Source organism: Nycticebus coucang, chromosome X, assembly GCF_027406575.1.
Source record: "Nycticebus coucang isolate mNycCou1 chromosome X, mNycCou1.pri, whole genome shotgun sequence".
NCBI lineage: Eukaryota > Metazoa > Chordata > Mammalia > Primates > Lorisidae > Nycticebus > Nycticebus coucang.
In genome coordinates this window covers 119,672,779-119,692,899 of record NC_069804.1, presented here as the reverse complement: position 1 = coordinate 119,692,899, position 20,121 = coordinate 119,672,779, and the positions used below count along the sequence as shown (strand labels likewise).

The window sequence follows — 20,121 nt, the reverse complement described above, 5'->3', positions numbered from 1 at the left end:
GCAAGGGTGACCTGTGGTTATCTCTCTTCTCTCTTGGCTGGGCTTCCTGTCTTCAGCTCAATTGGATACCCTCTGGACATTATCCTTCTCTCTGGACAGGAGGCTGCATCCAATCGGCCATCTTGCCCCTCCCTATACTTAGCTTTCAAAATTTGAACACACATTTCAAAGAAGCATACCAAGATTTTAATAGTTACAACTTTTCTAAGGGAAATGGTGTATGGAAAGGGAAGTGCTAGATCTGTTTTTTTTCTTTGGATGCAGAGGTGCCAATTTTTATTTTCTTTATTACCTTCTCACTCAGACACCATGACTGTTTGCTCTCTCTCCTTAGAGACATGTTCATCAGCAGAGAATGTATTTAACACACCACCTGTTAGATTATGCTGAGCACTTCTGATTTCTGGGCCTAGGAAATGTGTTCTGTGATTTGGTCTTGCACTTTGTAAGATCCTTGTGTTATTTCAGTAAAATGTCTTTGTTACAAAAACTCTGAGATGTGTGTGTTCTCTTATTCACAATGAATGAAATCATATTGGTTCTAATTAAAAATATATGTGTATATTCCCGATTATTAAGGGGAGGCATTTTGTGGCAGGGTTTGTGGTTTCCAGACCAAGAGAAAGTTCTCCATTGTCACAACGTTAAAGGGAGTAGGCTGTGGGGTAACAGAGCTCTCCACATGAAGCACATGAAATTAGCCTGGTAAGGGTTAATTGGCTTTTGCTAACACAGAAGTAGCTTTGCAGACAGAAAAAAGAAAAAGCTGAATAGAGAACTGGGCTCACCTGAGGCATACACAGGGCCTGTTTCCTTGGAGGTAAAATTCCAGGAACAGTGACTCTGAAGTCATGCATTCCGTTAAGACTGGGAGGTCAGAGGTATTATTGCCTCACCCCTAGGGACACGGACCAGAGGATGACATATGTGAAAACATAATGTCTCAAAGAGCCTAAAGGTCCCTGTGCTATGGAAAAACAAAGCCATAAATCTATTCTGGGAAAATTGAATGTGTGCATGAGGGGTTTCACTTCCTCAGTAACCCTGCAGTTCTTTGTTATTTTTAATTAGATATGTAGTTAGAGTTAGAGTTGATGCATGTCTGAGAGAATGTAAAAAGCAGAAGTAATTGTTTTAATGTGGAGACTTGGTGTCTACCCACAAGTTAATTTTAGATAGAGTAAGTTAGGTAAGATTTAGGTAATGGTAAAGCTTATAGATTAAGTGCCTACGTGACCACCAATGTATATAAGGTGGCACCAAATGAAGTTTCTTTGCTACATGCCATCTTGTTTGTGTAGTCTCTTTCCTGTGCCCTTTAACATTACAGGAGCGAGTTTGCACCCATGGCAAGGCTTCTGACTCTCTCGTGACTCCAATCACGCAACATGGGCCATCTCATACATCCCTATATGAAGTGATCCTTTTGGCCACTATATGAGCATGAATCAATACATGGATATTGTGTTGAGGCAGAGTCCCATCCTCTTCCTGCTAAGGGTAAGGAGAAGTAGAGTGACCAAGAAGGTTCTGCAGGACACAGGTTAGAATTCATGAGGCTCAAAACTGGAAACAGTGAGCAAGAACAACATTCCCACTCTTCCCTGCCTAAATCCTTGGTACTTCAAGTGTTAGACACTTTTCATTGTCTCAAACAACCTTTCTTTGAATTGACCACACTGAAAGGGGCAGATGCTTCTTAGCATCATCTATTGCTTGGAAATGTCAGTACTCTGTACAATGTGTAAAATTTCCAGTTAACTGCTATTATATATCCTTTGCTCAGCTGAACCATGTCTAAGCACTTCATCAATAAGCAGTTTTAATAAGTTGTGAGGTTCAGTATTGCCAGCCCCAGAGAAGATTCAGATAAGTTTTATCCACCTTAGGGAGCTTTGGCCTTATAGTTATTCAATGAAACTTTACCGGAAAAGAGAAGAAGACTCAGGCATTCTGTCCTGTCTGTACATATGCCACAATAAATGGCTGGCCCTGAGTCTCTCCCTGAGTTGTCCTAGAGATCTTGGGCCACAGGTGCCAGCAAATCTATTGTTATTAGCCAGTTCCAACAGGCCCACTCTGAAAAGTCTTCTATCCTACCTGAGAATTCAAAACTCCTCTTCTAAAGATGGCCTGTAGCAGCTGGCAGTACATTTTCATCCCTGCTGTTATCGGCTTCTGTTAGGGAGGGAGTTTCCTATTAGGCTGTGAGCTACTCCCATCCTACTCTGCATGTTCTCAGCAAGGTGAAAAAATAGAGAAACGTGGGATTTGAGGGAAGAGAGGCATGGGAATTATCACATAAATTTTTTACTCAGGATCAGCAAGTATGAATGGGTAGGTTATATGTTATTGAGAAAGAGAAGAGATTATGGAACATGGAAGTCATTAGGTGTGTGGGTGATGACTTCCATTTCTTGAGAGCTTCATGTGCCGGGCTGTATGTTCCTCCTGCATATCCAGGTCATGGTGAGTAAATATGAAGATGAGGGAGAACTTACGTCAAACACTGGACACCCAGGCACTTAGAAGGAGCAGGCTTGGGTATAGGATGGGTACTTGGAATGTGTCCAGCCATGTAGTATGAAAGATAGAGACGTACCTAGCTGGGCAATTTGCAGACATCCATCATGTAAAGGTGAGACCTGTGTATATATGGGGCTGTCTCATGCCTGTAGAGGGTGAGGCTCTGTTATGCTCCCCCAGACACAGTATTCTCCATGCACATCAGGGTGCCCCTTTTGTATTTTCACCTCTTCCTGTCCTTAGGTGGTCCCATGTTAGAAGCCAACTAATGTGTGGGTGGCAGCCAATATAAATGAAGTGTTGGTAAGGACCCCATCCCTTCAGTAATCCTTTCTCCACACTTCTCATGGCTCTCATATCCATGCTGGGATCACTGGAGACTTGAAGGCATTGAGCCCATCCCCAACAAGCATTTTGGAGTGAAAAACCCAGGACATTTCTAGTCAATCCTCCAGATTACACAGGAGTGCTCTGGTCAGGCCCCAAGTACAGAGCATGGGCAAGGCTCAGGTCAGGGGATGGCTTTTTCTGACTGGGAGGCATCTAGGTCAGATGTGTCCTAATGGCAGGAGGAGTGGATAAAGCTGATTCTCTGTCTCTGGCTTGGCTTCACTATTCTCCCTAGCATCCTGCCTCTCTTCCCTCATTTCTTTGTGTCCTTGCACAGATCTAGGTGTCTATCTGTCCCAGGAACACAGGTGCTCACCTGGTACAGTCTGGGCTTTGGCTCTAGCCAGATAAGGGATACATGAGACCTATAAGTTTCTGGTAGTGGGAAGTCTGAATTTCTCTAGGGATTCAAGCAGATGATTTGGGTTTTCTCTGGACAGCCATCGCTGGTTACAGGTGAGGGTCAATCATCAGTGTCTGTCCCATGTCCTGGAGGAATTTACCTGAATTGTTCAGCAAATGTCTGAAAGAGGACCTGGTGTTTCCATGTGCTGTGCGCCAAGGCTGGGCCACTTGTCATGACAAGAAGGGGGCTGAAGTACAATTCTGACACTTGCCAAAGTTACCCAAACCTTAGGTTAATTGCACCATCCTCCAGGACACTGCCTGCATTTCATATACTTCACATAAATTCAAGGGTTCCCCAGGCTCATCCTTGCTGCTGACCAACTGTCACAGAGTCCTGAAGAGGAATCCACAAACTAAAGTGGCAGATAACCACTGAATACTAAATAACATTTTCATTCAAAGTTTATTCAAACACCTGCTTAAGAAAGGTATTAAAGCAATATTTTTTTCCTGCTACAATTTACAGTGAACTTGGGAAACCTAATAGTGAAATGCGAAGATGCTGCCCTTTCTATACTCTCCATGAAAGGTAAAGAGAGGGAAAATATTTTAGAGGTAGACTTGCAATTATATTATAAATGGACGTGAAGAATTTCTGATGAATTAATTGCACTGAAAACTTTCAGCAGAAGAATTAGGCCATAAAGAAATAGATTAATGAATTTTATCTCTTTATTTTCAGGTAATAGGAAATGCAAAATTCATGCTTATTTTGCAGACATTAAAAATAGAGGATACACATAAAACCTTGTTTTTAAAAGGCCATAAGTAAATGAACATTCTCTTAGGTTTTGGAGGCTATTTAAATTTGCCTCTGGTGTCTGGTACACAATTTGACTACAACTGTGGAAATCTTCTAAAAGTGTAACACATTTTATCTGAGAAGATCCACTTCCAGAAGATTAGACTCTACATGGAAAACCTTAGGTTGCTTTACACTGAGCATCTCCCTCATTTCCCAGTGCAGGAAGTGCAGGGATGACACCATGTCCAATCATGGATCTGTCTTCCCTAGGAGCCCATACATCCATACATCAGAGCAGTTGGCATGACAGACTAGGACACAGGGGAGGAGGCGAAGCAAGGGTGCGTTCTGAGGACCACAGACAGGCAAGGAACTGAACAGCTCTAAAGTGACCATGGATGTAAAGAGAAAGGGAAAGAAAACACATACATCAGAGGGAAGATCTGGGTGAGGTCAGGGGATCAGAGGTCTGTTACTGGGGACAGAATCCATGACAATTAATAAATCATCCTAACAGCTCTTTTGAATGATACTGAGGACTTTTCTGATGAAAAGTTTGGAAATGTATCTATGAGCCCTCAGGTAAATGAGGCACAGAGGTGCCTTCAGGTGTAGGAGGGACACGTGAGAGCCAGAGAGGTGACAGAACTGGCACCAGGATACTGTGGTAATTGTAGCATTGTAGACACCTGTGCACAGGCGCTCTGTCAGTATCATATCTTCTATCCCTGATTCTTTCTTTCTGGCTCCTGTCTTCTGAGCACACTCTCCTGTAGGGTTCCAGTTGGCTCACTCCTCAGCCCATTTAGTGTCTTCAGGAACTCTCCTCCTCTTCAGCTACTCCCTCCCACATTGACATTTGTTCAACAGTGTTCAGATCCTATGAATTCAAGAAACAGGATTAAACAGACAAATTAATCAATCAACCAACAAAACAGGACTTCAGATCTTCAGCTGTAGAGTTTTCTTCTACCCTCAAGTCCACATTGCTTTTGTACTCACCCACTGCTCATCTTCCTTTTTTTATTATTATTGTTGGGGATTCATTGAGGGTACAATAAGCCAGGTTACACTGATTGCAATTGTTAGGTAAACTCCCTCTTGTAATCATGTCTTGCCCCCATAAAGTGTGACACACACCAAGGCCCCACCACCATCCCTCTGTCCCTCTTTCTGCTTTCCCCCCCCTCATAACCTTAATTGTCATTAATTGTCCTCATATCAAAATTGAGTACATATGATTCAAGCTTCTCCATTCTTGTGATGCTTTACTAAGAATAATGCCTTCCACTTCCATCCAGGTTAATATGAAGGATGTAAAGTCTCCATTTTTTTTAATGGCTGAATAGTATTCCGTGGTATACATATACCACAGCTTGTTAATCCATTCCTGGGTTGGTGGGCATTTAGGCTGTTTCCACATTTTGGCGATTGTAAATTGAGCTGCAGTAAACAGTCTAGTACAAGTGTCCTTATGATAAAAGGATTTTTTTCCTTCTGGGCAGATGCCCAGTAATGGGATTGCAGGATCAAATGGGAGGTCTAGCTTGAGTACTTGGAGGTTTCTCCATACTTCCTTCCAGAAAGGTTGTACTAGTTTGCAGTCCCACCAGCAGTGTAAAAGTGTTCCCTTCTCTCCACATCCATGCCAGTTTTGAGATTTTGTGATGTGGGCCATTCTCACTGGGGTTAGATGATATCTCAGGGTTGTTTTGATTTGCATTTCTCTAATATATAGAGATGATGAACATTTTCTCATGTGTTCGTTACCATTCATCTGTCATCTTTAGAGAAAGTTCTATTCATGTCTCTTGCCCATTGATATATGGGATTGTTGGCTTTTTTCATGTGGATTAATTTGAGTTCTCTATAGATGCTAGTTATCAAGCTTTTGTCTGATTGAAAATATGCAAATATCCTTTCCCATTGTGTAGGTTGTCTCTTTGCTTTGGTTATTGTCTCCTTAGCTGTACAGAAGCTTTTCAGTTTAATAAAGTCCCATTTGTTTATTTTTGTTGTTGTTGCAATTGCCATGGCAGTCTTCTTCATGAAGTCTTTCCCCAGGCCAATAACTTCCAGTGTTTATCCGATGCTTTCTTGGAGGATTTTTATTGTTTCATGCCTTAAATTTAAGTCCTTTATCCATCTTGAGTCAATTTTTGTGAGTGGGGAAAGGTGTGGGTCCAGTTTCAGTCTTTTACAGGTAGACATCCAGTTCTCCCAACACCATTTATTGAATACGGAATCTCTCCCCCAAGGTATGTTCTTGTTTGGTTTATCAAAGTTTAGGTGGTTGTAAGATGTTAGTTTCATTTCTTGGTTTTCAATTCGATTCCAAGTGTCTATGTCTCTGTTTTTGTGCCAGTACCATGCTGTCTTGACCACTATGGCTTTGTAGTACAGACTAAAATCTGGTATGCTGATGCCCCCAGCTTCATTTTTATTACTAAGAACTGCCTTAGCTATACGGGGTTTTTTCCGGTTCAATACAAAATGCAGAATCATTTTTTCCAAATCTTGAAAGTACGATGTTGGTATTTTGATAGGAATAGCATTGAATAGGTAGATTGCTTTGGGAAGTATAGACATTTTAACAATGTTGATTCTTCCCATCCATGAGCATGGTATGTTCTTCCATTTGTTAATATCCTCTGCTATTTCCTTTCTGAGGATTTCATAGTTTTCTTTATAGAGGTCCTTCACCTCCTTCGTTAGGTATATTCCTAGGTATTTCATTTTCTTTGAAACTATGGTGAACGGAATTGTGTCCTTAATTAGCTTCTCATCTTGACTGTTATTGGTGTACATAAAGACTACTGACTTATGGACATTGATTTGATATCCTGAAATATTACTGTAATTTTGATGACTTCTAGGAGTCTTGTGGTTGAGTCTTTGGGGTTCTCTAAGTATAAGATCATGTCGTCAGAAAAGAGGGAGAGTTTGAACTCCTCTGCTCCCATTTGGATTCCCTTTATTTCCTTGTCTTGCCTAATTGTATTGGCTAGAACTTCCAGCACTATGCTGAATAGTAAAGGTGACAGAGGACAACCTTGTCTGGTTCCAGTTCTACAAGGAAAAGCTTTCAGTTTTACTCCATTCAGTAAAATATTGGCTGTGGGTTTGTCATAGATAGCTTCAATCAGTTTTAGAAATGTGCCACCTATGCCTATACTCTTCAGTGTTCTAACTAGAAAAGGATGCTGGATTTTATCAAATGCTTCTTCTGCATCTATTGAGAGATCATGTGATCTTTATTTTTGCCTCTGTTGATATGGTGGATAACGTTTATGGACTTGCGTATGTTAAACCAGCCTTGCATCCCTGGGATGAAGCCTACTTGATCATGATGAATGACTTTTTTGATGATAAGCTGTAATTAATGGCTAGGATTTTGTTGAGAATATTTGCATCTATATTCATGAGTGAGATTGGTCTGAAATTCTCCTTTTTGTTTGGGTCTTTTCCTGGTTTTGGTATCAGGGTGATGTTTGGTTCATAGAATGTGTTTGGGAAGATTCCTTCTTCCTTAATTTTTTGGAATAATTTCTGCAGTACAGGAATAAGCTCTTCTTTGAAGGTTTGATATAATTCTGGAGTGAAGCCATCTGGACCAGGGCATTTTTTAGTTGGAAGCTTTTTTATTGTTTCTTTGATCTCAGTGCTTGAAATTGGTCTGTTCAGGAGCTCTATTTCTTCCTGGCTGAGTCTAGGGAGAGGGTGTGATTCCAAATATTGATCCATTTCCTTCACATTGTCAAATTTCTGGGCATAGAGTTTCTGGTAGTATTCAGAGATGATCTCTTGTATCTCTGTGGGATCAGTTGTTATTTCCCCTTTATCATTTCTGATTGAGTATAGAGATTTTACTTTTCTATTTCTCGTTAGTCTGGCCAATGGTTTGTCTATTTTATTTATTTTTTCAAAAAACCAACTTCTTGTTTCATTAATTTTCTGAATGATTCATTTGTTTTCAATTTCATTGATCTCTGATTTGATTTTGGATATTTCTTTTCTTCTACTGAGTTTAGGCTTAGATTGTTCTTCTTTTTCCAATTCCATAAGATCTCTTGTGAGATTGTTGATGTGCTCTCTTTCTGTTTTTTGAATGTAGGCATCTAAAACGATGAATTTTCCTCTCAAAACTGCTTTTGCAGTATCCCACAGGTTTTGGTAGCTTGTGTCTTCATTGTTGTTATGCTCAAGGAAATTAATGATTTCCTGTTTTATTTCTTCCTGCACCCATCTGTTATTAAACAGAAGATTGTTTAATTTCCATGCCTTTGGGTGGGGTCGAGCATTTTTGTTAGAGTTGAGTTCCACCTTTAGTGCCTTATGGTCTGACAAGATACAAGGTAAAATTTCAATTCTTTTGATTCTGTTGATATTTGTTTTGTGTCCCAGGGTATGATCAATTTTGGAGAATGTTCCATGGGGTGATGAGAAGAATGTATGTTCTTTATCTTTGGGGTGGAGTGTTCTATACGCATCTATCAAGCACAGTTGTTCTAGGGTCTCATTTAAATCTCTTATATCTTTGTTTAATTTCTGTTTAGAGGATCTGTCCAGCTCTGTAAGAGGAGTGTTAAAGTCCCCTGTTATTATGGTATTATCAGATATCATATTGCTCAGACTGAGTAAGGTCTGTTTCAAGAATCTGGGAGCATTTAAATTGGGTGCATAAATATTTAGAATTGAAATGTCTTCTTGTTGTATTTTTCCCTTGACCAATATAAAGTGACCATCTTTGTCTTTTTTGATTTTAGTTGCTTTAAATACACATGTATCTGAAAATAAGATTGCAACTCCTCTTTTCTTCTGAATTTCATTTGCCTGAAAAATTGTCTTCCCTCCCTTGACTCGGAGCTTTAATTTGTCTTTTAAAGCCAGGTGTGTTTCTTGCAGACAGCAAATGGATGGCTTGTGTATTTTAATCCAGTCAGCCAATCTATGGCTCTTCAGTGGGGAATTCAAGCCATTAACATTTATTGAGATCATTGATAAGTGTGGTAGTATTCTATTTGTCTTATTTTGTGAGAGTCCATTGCTTATTTTTATCTTTTGCATCAGTGTGGAGGTTAGGTTCTGTACTTTAATTTCTGAGTTCTTACTTTGCTGCTGATCCATTGTGGTGGTCAGTGTGCAGAACAGGTTGAAGTATTTCCTGTAGAGCTGGTCTTGTTGTGGCGAATTTTCTCAATGTTTGTATATCAGTAAATGATTTGATTTCTCCGTCAATTTTTAAGCTTAGCTTAGCAGGGTTCAGAATTCTGGGCTGGAAATTGTTCTGTTTAAGTAGATTAAAGGTAGATGACCATTGTCTTCTTGCTTGGAAAGTTTCATTAGAGAAGTCTGCAGTCAATCTGATGGATTTGCCCCTGTAGGTCAACTGGCGCTTACTCCTGGCAGCTTTCAGAATCTTTTCTTTTGTCTGGACTTTGGACAGGTTCATCACAATGTGTCTTGGAGGAGCTCAGTTAGAGTTGAGGCGATCTGGGGTCCGATATCCCTCTGAAAGCATTGTGTCAGGATCTTTGGTGATATTTGGGAAATTTTCTTTTATAATATTCTCTAGTATGGCTTCCATTCCTATGGGGCATTCTTCTTCCCCTTCTGGGATTCCCATAACTCATATGTTGGAACGCTTCATAAAGTCCCATAATTCTGACAGTGAACGTTCTGCTTTCTCTCTCTTCTTTTCTGCCTCTTTTACTATCTGAGTTATCTCAAGAACTTTGTCTTCTATTTCTGAAATTCTCTCTTCTGCATGGTCTAACCTGTTGTTGATACTTTCCATTGCATCTTTAAGTTCCCTAATTGACTGTTTCAGTTCCTTCAGCTCTGCTATATCCTTTTTATATTCTTCATATCGTTCATCTCTTATTTATTCTGTTTTTGGATTTCCTTTTGGTTATTTTCCACTTTATTAGCAGTTTCCTTCCTTGTTTCCATCATTTCTTTCATTGTTTTCAACATGTGTATTCTAAATTCCCTTTCTGTCATTCCTAATTTTTCTTTACAGGTGGAATCATCTGCAGTAGGTACCTCATGGTCCCTTGGCGGGGTTGTTCTGGACTGGTTCTTCATGTTGCCTGGAGTTTTCTGCTGATTCTTCCTCATGAGTGATTTCTTTTATCTGTTTCCTTGCCCTAATTTTCCTTTCACTTCCTCTTGCTCTTTAAGTTCTCATGCCTGTGGACTAAGGGTTACAGGACCAGAGGGGTGAGAAGGTTGAAGAGCAAAGAAGGTATGAAAGTAAGGAGGACCGAGTGATAAGAAAAAAAAGAAAAATAGAGAAACGAGAGGGGGTGGTTAAAAGGAATATTGACAAAAAGAAGAGAGGCACAGAAAGAGGGAGACAGAACAATATAGGTGTACAGTTGGGTACTTTGACACAACCTTAAAAAAAACCCACCTTCTGGGGGTGCCCAGTTGGGTGGTTCCCTTGAGGTCAGCAGCTCTTTGCTAACCTGATCAGCCACAGTACCCCACCTCCACCAAGTAGAGAGGAAAGACAAAAATGCTATAAATCAAACCAAAACAAGCAAACAGAAAACTTTATGGGATAAAATTGGGTGAAAAACCAAATAATAGCGGTAGAAACACTAGCAAAAATGAAGTTCCAGTTATTGAAAAAGGCAGCAATGGGAAATTATAATTAAACTAGAAAAATTGAGAAAGAATAAGGATCTGTATGGAAAAGGTTGAAATTAAAAAACAAAACAACATCAACAACATCAAAATAAACAAAAAAAAAAAAAACATTCCAAACCAAAAAAATAAATAAATAAAAAAAAAATAAAGCAGTATGTATATTTTATTGAATATTGTCTGGGCAACATGTGGTCCTCTGGGGTATGAGATGTTAATCACAGTTCTGATACGAGTGGAGGCTGCTGATTTCTCAATCCCCAGCAGGTAGACACCCTAAATCTCTTTTCAGCCCACTTAAAAGGCACTTTCAACTTGTAAACTTGCTGTGCAGAAGCTTTCCCAGGAAAGTGCTTGTCGCTGGAATCACTGCTGAAGTGGCTATCCACTTACCCAGTGTGCCAAAACCGGTCTCACTCTGCCCCTGAGGGTTAGGGCTGAGAGGGTTAGGGCTGCAAGGCGGCTCAGACCCCACCCTTAGGCTACTCGGTCACTAGCTCTTTAACCCTGAGGGCGGAGCTTGCCAGGGCAGATGACTCACAATGGCTCCATGAGACCCACAGCCAAACACTATTAGCTCCGTCTGGCTCACTGGCTCAGACTGGGGCCCTAGACAATGTCCAAAGTTCTCCACACTCCCACTCAGGCTCTCCCCAAGGCAGTTCAACTGAGTGCCAAGTCCAAAGACACCAAAAAAGTTCCCAGGTAAGGCCTTTCTGGTTTGTAGTCTCACTGCTACTGAACTTACAGTTGCGGGCGGGTTTAGACGGATTGAACACACGTGACCACTTGCCATTTTTGCACTGTTTTAGTCCTCCTCTTGGGGTCCAGAAGTCTCTCGCTGACTCCCTGTATCCTCGCAGGGGTGATGATAGGCAGTTCCCACCAGCCAGAGATGCCTGGAGTCCTATCTCCCCAGACGCAAGGAAGCTGTTACTCTGCCGCCATCTTGCTCTGCCTCTCAAGACTACTAGTTTCTTAATACTGTTCTATATAATGATGAGGACTAAGACAGGCAAACAATGTCATTCTCTGCAAAGCTCTTAATTCCAGTCAGAAGTAACAAGATATTTTGTATCAGATAAAATCTGGGCGCAGAACCAGGATGCGCCCGCCGTCGCAGCTGCCCAGCTCACGGATCAAAGAGCTGCTGCTCGGATAGGGGAAGATGGGCTGAGGGAAGAAGGTGTGGGGAGGAGGGGAGAGAAGGAGAAGGAAGAGAAAGAAATAGAAGGGAGGAAAAGAAAGAGAGGATGCTGCTGCTGCTGCCCAGAGCCCGCGCAGCCCGAGCGTCCATCCCCCGCTGCTCATCTTCTTTACCAAACTTTCATCAGTACCTCAAACACGTTGTAGTGTGAATCCTTACTTTTCCTTCTCTCCTCCTCTAAACTATTCTGCCCATTGATTTCCTTCTCAATCTGTCAAGGACGGCTCCATCAATTGACAGCAAGGGCACAGTAGTAGTAGCCCGTGACTTTTTGTCCTCCCCCATTTCCCACAGCAGCCACTGTCTAGTCACCTTGTGCCATGTCATGTCCTAGTATGTTTCCCATGTTTAATTCACTTCAATTTTAAGATAATAGCCATTATTAGTACACCCCTGGTCTCTCATATGTGTATGGAACTAAGTGCCCTCTATTTTACCTTGTGATTCAACATTGACATTTGTTCTGCACAGACTGCTAAATGATAGATCTGAAATGCATAACAGATTTTCTTATAGAAGGCCTGAAAGTGTCTCTATGTGCACAGAATTCATCCATGCTTGTCTTCTCTGGACTTTCACTCCCTACTCACTTTGTGCCACCTACATCATTCACCCTGCTCCAACATGCCAGCCCACCCACTGTTCCCAAGAAGCCGAGTTGATCCACACTCTTCATGCTATAAATCACCTACTTTTCTCCTCTTTACTCTGTCGACTCCAATATAAGGCACACTTTAGCTTTACACATCACTTGCTGAAAGCCTCAGCATAGGAAGTGCCCCCATGCTACAGAAGCACACCAATTTTCTGTGTCATCTGGCTATACCAATGAGGTGGGTGATGTTCCTTGTGAATTCCTCAGTGGAGATGTTTGTTGTGAGCTCCCAGAGGAAGCTACTCTTGTCAGCAGCCACTTATGTGCTTATGAAGTCTCCATACCTATAGTGCTGTGTACTGAGTTAACCTACATCAGAAAGGTTAAAGGTAGGTAGCTGTTAGTATTATTCTCCTTTCTGTTGCTCGTAAGAGGCCCCAGACTCTGGGAAATTTATGAAGGAATGAAATTTATTTCTTACGTTCCTGGAAACTGAGAAATCCAAGGTTCAATAGCCCCATATGCAGAGAGGACATTTGTTGGTCAGGACTCCATGTAGGTTCCCACTGTGACACAGACCACAAAACATAAATGGGCCTATGCATGCTACGTGACAATGCAATCTCTCTTTTTCTTTACATGAAGCTTTTACCTCCCCTTTCATACCAGCACATTGATCTGTGAATGGATCGACCCATTCAGGAGAGAAGAGCCTCATGACCCAATCAGCACCTGCTCCATACTGCCACTTTGGAAATTAAATTTAAACATGAGTTTTGGAGGAAACAAATGTTCAAACCATAATCCTTCCAAATGGGAAAGCATGATATCCATAGGAGTTGAGATGCATACATGAGATTCTAGTGTAGGACTTAACATGATGCTTAGCATGGAAATATTAGGACAAATGAAAGTGACAAAGTGGAGGTGCAAACAATCTCCAAGAGGGACAATGTGTTGTAGGAGGTGTTCCATGTATGGATGTTAAGGCTAAAAGGAATTAGTAAAAACACACTAATGTGGACTGGAATGACACAGAACAACTGAAGGAAGGAGGTTTGATTTGACCAGAGCTATTCAAAATGTTAAAGTAACAATCAGAGCTAACATTATGGGACAGTTTAGCATCTTCCAGGCATTATTCTAAAGGTTTTTCATAAACTCAACTAATGTCATGGCACTGAGTAATAAGGTTCTTACTGATATTGGCTGTCAATTGAGTGTTGATGGCTCCCCCAATGTGTATGTTGGAAGTTAGTCCCCAATGTGAATTTAGTAAGAGGGTAGGACTTTGGCAAGTGAATAGGTCATGAGGAATTTGCCCTCATGAATGGGACTAGTGCCCCTATGAAGGAGGCTTGAGAGAGGCTTCTGTCACCTTACACAATGTGAGGACACATAGAAGGTGACATCAATGAGAAATAGACTTTCACCAGATAGGAAAACCACTTGCCCCTGGAACTGTTGAACTTCCAGAACTGTGAGCAATGAATGTTTGTTGATTATAAATTTCCCAGCGTGACATCTTTTGTTCTAACAGCCTGAAAGGTCAAGGACAGGAATTGATACCATGAAGTTTGCATTATTGTAAAAAATCCTTAAAGTGGAAGTGACTTTGAAATTGGATGATGGGTAAAGGCTAAAAGAGTTTAGAAGTATGTCGACACTAATAAACATTAAAGGGTGGTTCCCAGGGGGCGGCATCTATGGCTCAGTGAGTAGGACACCAACCCCATATACTGAGGGTGGCAGATTCCAACCTGGCCCTGGCCAAACTGCAACAAAAGATAGCCGGGCATTGTGGTAGGCGCCTGTAGTCCCACCTACTCAGGAGGCTGAGGCAAGAGAATTGCTTAAGCCCAAGAGCTAGTGGTTGCTGTGAGCTGTGATGCCACGGCATTCTACCAAGGGTGACAAAGTGAGACTCTATCTCAAAAAAAAAACACAAAAAAAAAACGTGATTCCCAGAGAGGTGGAAAAAGGAGACCTTTCGAGAAAGCATCATTCATCCTTCATATTATTCCAGTGGACTTTATTCACATGTTAGTAGAAATGTGGGTAGGAAAGGCCATTCTAGTAAGCTGGCAGGTGCAAATATGAGAAAAGTAATTAGAAACTGGAGGAAAGGTGATGTTTGGTAAACAGTAGCAAAACCTTTTTGGAATTCTTTATTTTAATTTTTTGTGCTTTGTGAAAAATTGAGCTTGTGAGTGTTGAAATAGGATATTTGGTAGAAGAATTTTCTGAGAAAACTGTTGGTGGTGTTTAATGACTTCTCTTGACTGCTTTGGGTAAAATACGAGAAGAGGGAATGCGCTAAAGACAGTTCACAGTCAACAGGAATGAAGAGCTGTAGATGTGGATAATTCTCAGTCTTGCCTCATTGCAAAGAATGAAGGAAATATGCTCAGGATAGAAAAACAGGACTGTGGCCCTGGGAGTGTTTGATAAGGAGACTAGTATGAACATAAAGAAGCCAGATGCTCTTTGACAAGACAATGGAAGATGTTCTGGAAGGCTCTGCAAAGATCCTTAGGGGTCCCCAGCCCATGACTGGCCCAGAATGCCAGGGCCTTACTGAGCATCTGATTTCAAGGTTCAGCAGTCTACACTCTGGTGCAGGGGTGTTCCTTGCAGCCAAAGCTGTGGCTCAAGGAAGTCCAGGTGAAAGTCATGCTGCCCCTCTGGAAGCAATGAAGCATGGTGAAATACATACAGTGTCAATTGCTAGGTATGCACAGTGTCCAACCTGTGTGGACACAGCTACATCTACTTACATTTTAAATGATATCCAGAAATCCTTGGAGCCCAGGCAAACAAGAGTCACAGTGGCAGGCTGACTTCAGATAGCCCCTGTCATTGTCCAGTGGAGCCATGTTAGCTGGGCTGCCCCGAGATCTCAGACCTAGAGAGTCACCTGCATTCATCTCCTACCTTAAGGAACATAGGCACAAGGTTGCAGGTGGTGTGGACCCATCATGCCATGGCCATAGGGCCACTCAGACTCTTGCAGTCTCCATACCCTACCCAGTGTTCTGGAAGGTAAGGCATTAAGTCATAGAAGAATATTTGGGAAGAGAACCTAAGAATTCATGTTTATACTGTTGGATTTTGGATTTGAAGAGAACCTATTCCCCATTTTTTCTTTTCTATTCATACATTTTGGTAATAAAATATCAGTGCTGTGCCTTCTCCACTACTGTATATGAAGCCCTTAGCTGCCTGGTTTCATTCCACAGATTCACAGGTCAAGGGGGCTGTGCATGAGAATGAACTAAACCTGTGCCTCAAATGGAAAGCCAAGTACTGAGATACATGGAAAAAACAATACACAAACTCATGTTTGTTAACTGAATGTTATGATGATGGCCAGGAATGGGTTATTTCTAATTCACAAGCACTGGTGAAATTTTGGGTAACTATGATGCTTCCTCCCTCTTACACAGGCAGTGTCACATGTAGTGTTCTTTGATTCTGTGATGACACAGTTATCTTGTATCTCCTTTGTTTTCATTTTGCTCGCTTGCTTTGTTCTTGAATGAGGGGCTGTGGTGGAAATCAAAAAGGCATACTTCAGTGGTTAATTGCACTGGGTAATGCTATTTAAGAAGTATACAAAAGGTAGAGGATTCCAATAGATGTCTAAAGAATTGGTGGCAGTCCCAAGAATCCAGGCCCTCAATGGAAGAGAAGGTAGACCTCCTCTTATTTTCTGGTAGACTTTGGGTTTCTTGAATCTTTCCCTCAGAGTTCATACTAAGGCCAGGCTTACCACTCAGTCTCTTGTTGAATGTAGTCAGTGGGTGTGTATGCTCTAGTGGGATTGGTAATGTGTTTCATATTCTTGGTGCACAATATTCCATGTTACATTCCAGTTTGCCGTAAAGTGCTTTCTCATGCATCTTCCTTATATAAGGAGTCTAAAGAGAGTGGATTCTCATGGGGAAATCAAGGCAAGGTCGGACTGAAACTCTATCAATTACTTGAGTAGAAGCAGACTATTAATTTTGCCACTGTTTGATGAAATGAGACAATACACCTACAAGTCGATATGCTCCCTTGGTTGTAAAATACCTTTGCATCATGGAGTTACCATATAGTCATGCAAGAACTCAGAGATTTCAGAAAAGCAAATGAAATTTAGTTCACCGATGATCTCCATACCTAGACTTACCTACACTGTGCCATTTGGTGTCATTTCCATGGAAGCTTTCCATGGTAGTACTCATGTCTTAAATAAGGATTCTTGTCAATGATCTTAATCAAGGCAAGGTGAGGTTTCCCAGTAAGAAATTTGAAAAAAATTTTTGATATCTTTTTAATTTTACAGATAAGAAAGAGGCATATTGTTACCCCTTGGGCATTACAGACCTGTATCTCTCATCGTAAATGCCAACTCCTGTCTTTTCCATGTGTCATGGTCTGTGCTTGAACATAAGACCTAGGCACAGATAGAGACATTTGCCAATGAGACAAAAGCAACTCACTGTTTTTCTTGTAAAATGGGTTACATGTGACATGCGTTCAATCATGTAACTTGGACAGCAATGGTCATTTTGTGAAGTTCCTTAGACTACTGGCAATAATGGTGATGGTAGGGATAATGATGCTGATGGTGGTGGTTATGATGCCACAAGAATTCAATCACAGCTATCACTGGGACTACGTTTACAAGATCCCAGAATGGTGCTCAGGTCTTTTCATTGGGTTCTTACCTCATTCTCTAAAAATGATGCTAGCTAAATAGTATTCTTATCATCTCCATTTCACAGAGGACACTAATGATTACAGACCATGTTAATTACCTTCCCATTTTAACAGAGCCAGAATAGTATTGGAGGCAACTCAGATCCAAGTTCATCTGGCCTTGAATTCTGTGGTATTAATCAGGACCTGTAAGAAGCTGTGTGCTTTTATTTTTGAGACAAAGTCTCTGCCTGTTGTCCCAGGCTAGAATGCTGTGGTGCCATAGCTCAAAGTAACCTCTAATTCCAGAATTCCAACATTCCTCTTGCCTCAGCCTTCCAAGCAGCTGAAATCACAAGCACCTAGCACAACGCCCCATTTGTTTTCATTTATTTGTAGAGATAGGGTCTCACTGTTTTTCAGGCTGTTCTACATGTCCTGAATCAGGCATTCCACCCACATTGGCCTCTCAGAATGCTGGGATTACAGGTGTGAGTCACCACATGAGGTCTATGGGAAGGCTTTTTTTAAGAAAGTTTCTGGTGTTTCAAGAAGGAGTAGTTACCCAACTTTCCATGTTATGTGCATTTTCTAAGCAATGTGTCAATCCAGAGAAAATACAAGGGACTTGTATAGTAAATAGTACAAGTAACTGCTGATGACAATGCTCCTAAAGAGATGGAACAAAATACCTTGACTAAATGGATTTTAAGGCTGGATCCCCAGGCAGTTTGATAGTCTGTTCTTCACTGAAAAGAATTGTAAGGTTAGAAGCTCAGGAAGGTGACAGGCTTTTGTATCAGCAAAGAAGGAATGACATTGCATGTAGTTGCACCATCAGGGGCTTATTGCCTCATATGGGAAAGGGCTAGGGACAGTGGCACCAGGGAAAGCTGCTCACAAGGGCTGAGGGTGATGGACTTTCATCCCCATGTTTTAATGGGCTTTGTGCATTGGAGGTTGTAGGTCCTGCCTCTTTCCCTGTGTCTCTCACTACCGCAAATTGTATTGTTGAGTTTGACATGGGCAAGTGTGACCCTTTGGCAAGGATGATTCTTTAATTAAAGACACAGAACCTTGCTGTCCATTCTCAGTTGGAATTCTGCTTTTGCTGTCTGTGAGGGTTTAGCTAGCCACCATGAAGAGTAAACAAATCAGAGTGGAATGGTTGGGAATGGGAAAATAAAACACACAAGAGAAAGATCACACAAAAAGTGATGGGGTCGGCAGGTCTGGTGCAGCTGATGTACTGAACCATGTGAATAGCTTTATTTATATAGTACCCAAACAATGTTGCTTATACTAAGAAGGTTGCAAATAACCATAGAAAGTGAGTGGGAGAATTTTCACCTTACAAGGTTGAGGGGATGTAATGGAACATGGGGTAAAGATTATCTTTAGGAAGAGAAGGCTGTATGCTTTTAGGCAAAAGGTAGAAAAGTATACAGAAGGTACATAACTTCTGGCAGAGGGAGCAAGGATAAAGTACTATTGCTTTTAGGAAGGGAGGAGAAGCAGTTTAGGGGTCATTCCTTGAATGCACCTCCCTGGCTGTGGGGGTCTTCCCACCTCATCATCCGCACTCCACATCTCCTCCCTTTTTATTTCTTATTGGTAATTTTTTAGTGCCAATTTATGAACATATGATATTAGTTGGAGGAGTTGCTTGACTGTGACTATGCAGAAGAATAACAAGAAACAATAACTATCAGAGCTGTGAAAAGCTTTTTGGGGGTGACTGGTTCACCACACATTGCAAAGGATCAGCTCCCTAATGGTTCAGCTTCTTCATTTCGTTCCCATGTCAGTGGCTTTGCTTTCTGTGATGAGTTGGCTTCATAGTTGATCACTCAGGCTGCCAATATCAGCTTCTTCATTGGTGGCATTTCTCTGGGTCTACGTCTGACCAAATATTCAGGGAGCCAATGAGGGCTGTCATTTGTTCTAAGGAAAACACAAACATATCCTCTACCCAAAATTAAAACAGGATTATGCCCTTGCCAAATACCAGTCAGTGGGTCCTTCCATAGCACCTCAGGATGTTTAGACTTAGGTGCATTTCAAAGTCACTGTGATGTTGTATGTCCCTGGATATTAACATTTATAAAATTCAAAGTAAAAGGTCATGAGAGAGAAGGTTATGAGGTTTATTGGGGGTATATCTCCCCCTTCTTTAATTTGTTCCTATGAAGTTTGACAAAAAAAAAAAGAGAAAAAGACATAATGACAGCATGTAACTCAACTCTGTGATGTGGGGTGTAAGCTACCTTTTCAGCAAATATTCTGTCTTTAACAAATATGTTGCAATACCCAGTAAAATTAGCAGATGTAATTTGTCACCATGAGGAAGTTTCCCAAACAGTTAGGCCCAGTATCTAGGAGCTACCAAAGCATTGGCATATGAGGAGTAGGAAAGGTTAGTGTGCTCTGTTCTATGCAAAGTGTGGTCGACCTTGTTTAGAGCTTCTATGGCAGCAGGTGTTAAAGAATGAGAAGAGTAAGGATTAGCTGGTCCTTAAGAATACAGGCTCAGTGCCTGTATCTCAGTGGCTAGGGCACTGGCCGCATACACCAGGGCTGGTGAGTTAGAACCCATCCCAGGCCTGCTAAACAACAATGACACAACTACAACAACAACAAAAATAGCCAAGCATTGTGGTGGGTGCCTGTAGTCCCAGCTACTTGGGAGCCTGAGAGAAGAGAATTGCTTAAGCCAAAGAGTTTTAGGTTGCTGTGAGCTGTGATACCATGACACTCTACTGAGGGCAACATAGTGAGACTCTATCTCAAGAAAAAAAAAAAATTTGTCCAAAACAAGCTCCACATCTCTTGTAATAAGTTTTAATTTAGGATGGAGCCAATCAATATTTTTTAGTAAGCATAGAATACCACTCAGGGTAGTTAACTGATCAA

At 41.3% G+C, this 20,121-nt stretch overlaps 1 pseudogene; it reads left to right on the top strand.

Annotated features, from left to right (window-relative positions):
- LOC128576967 (protein ZBED8-like) overlaps positions 1-20,121 on the top strand; it is a 39,952-nt pseudogene that overhangs the window by 640 nt on the left and 19,191 nt on the right.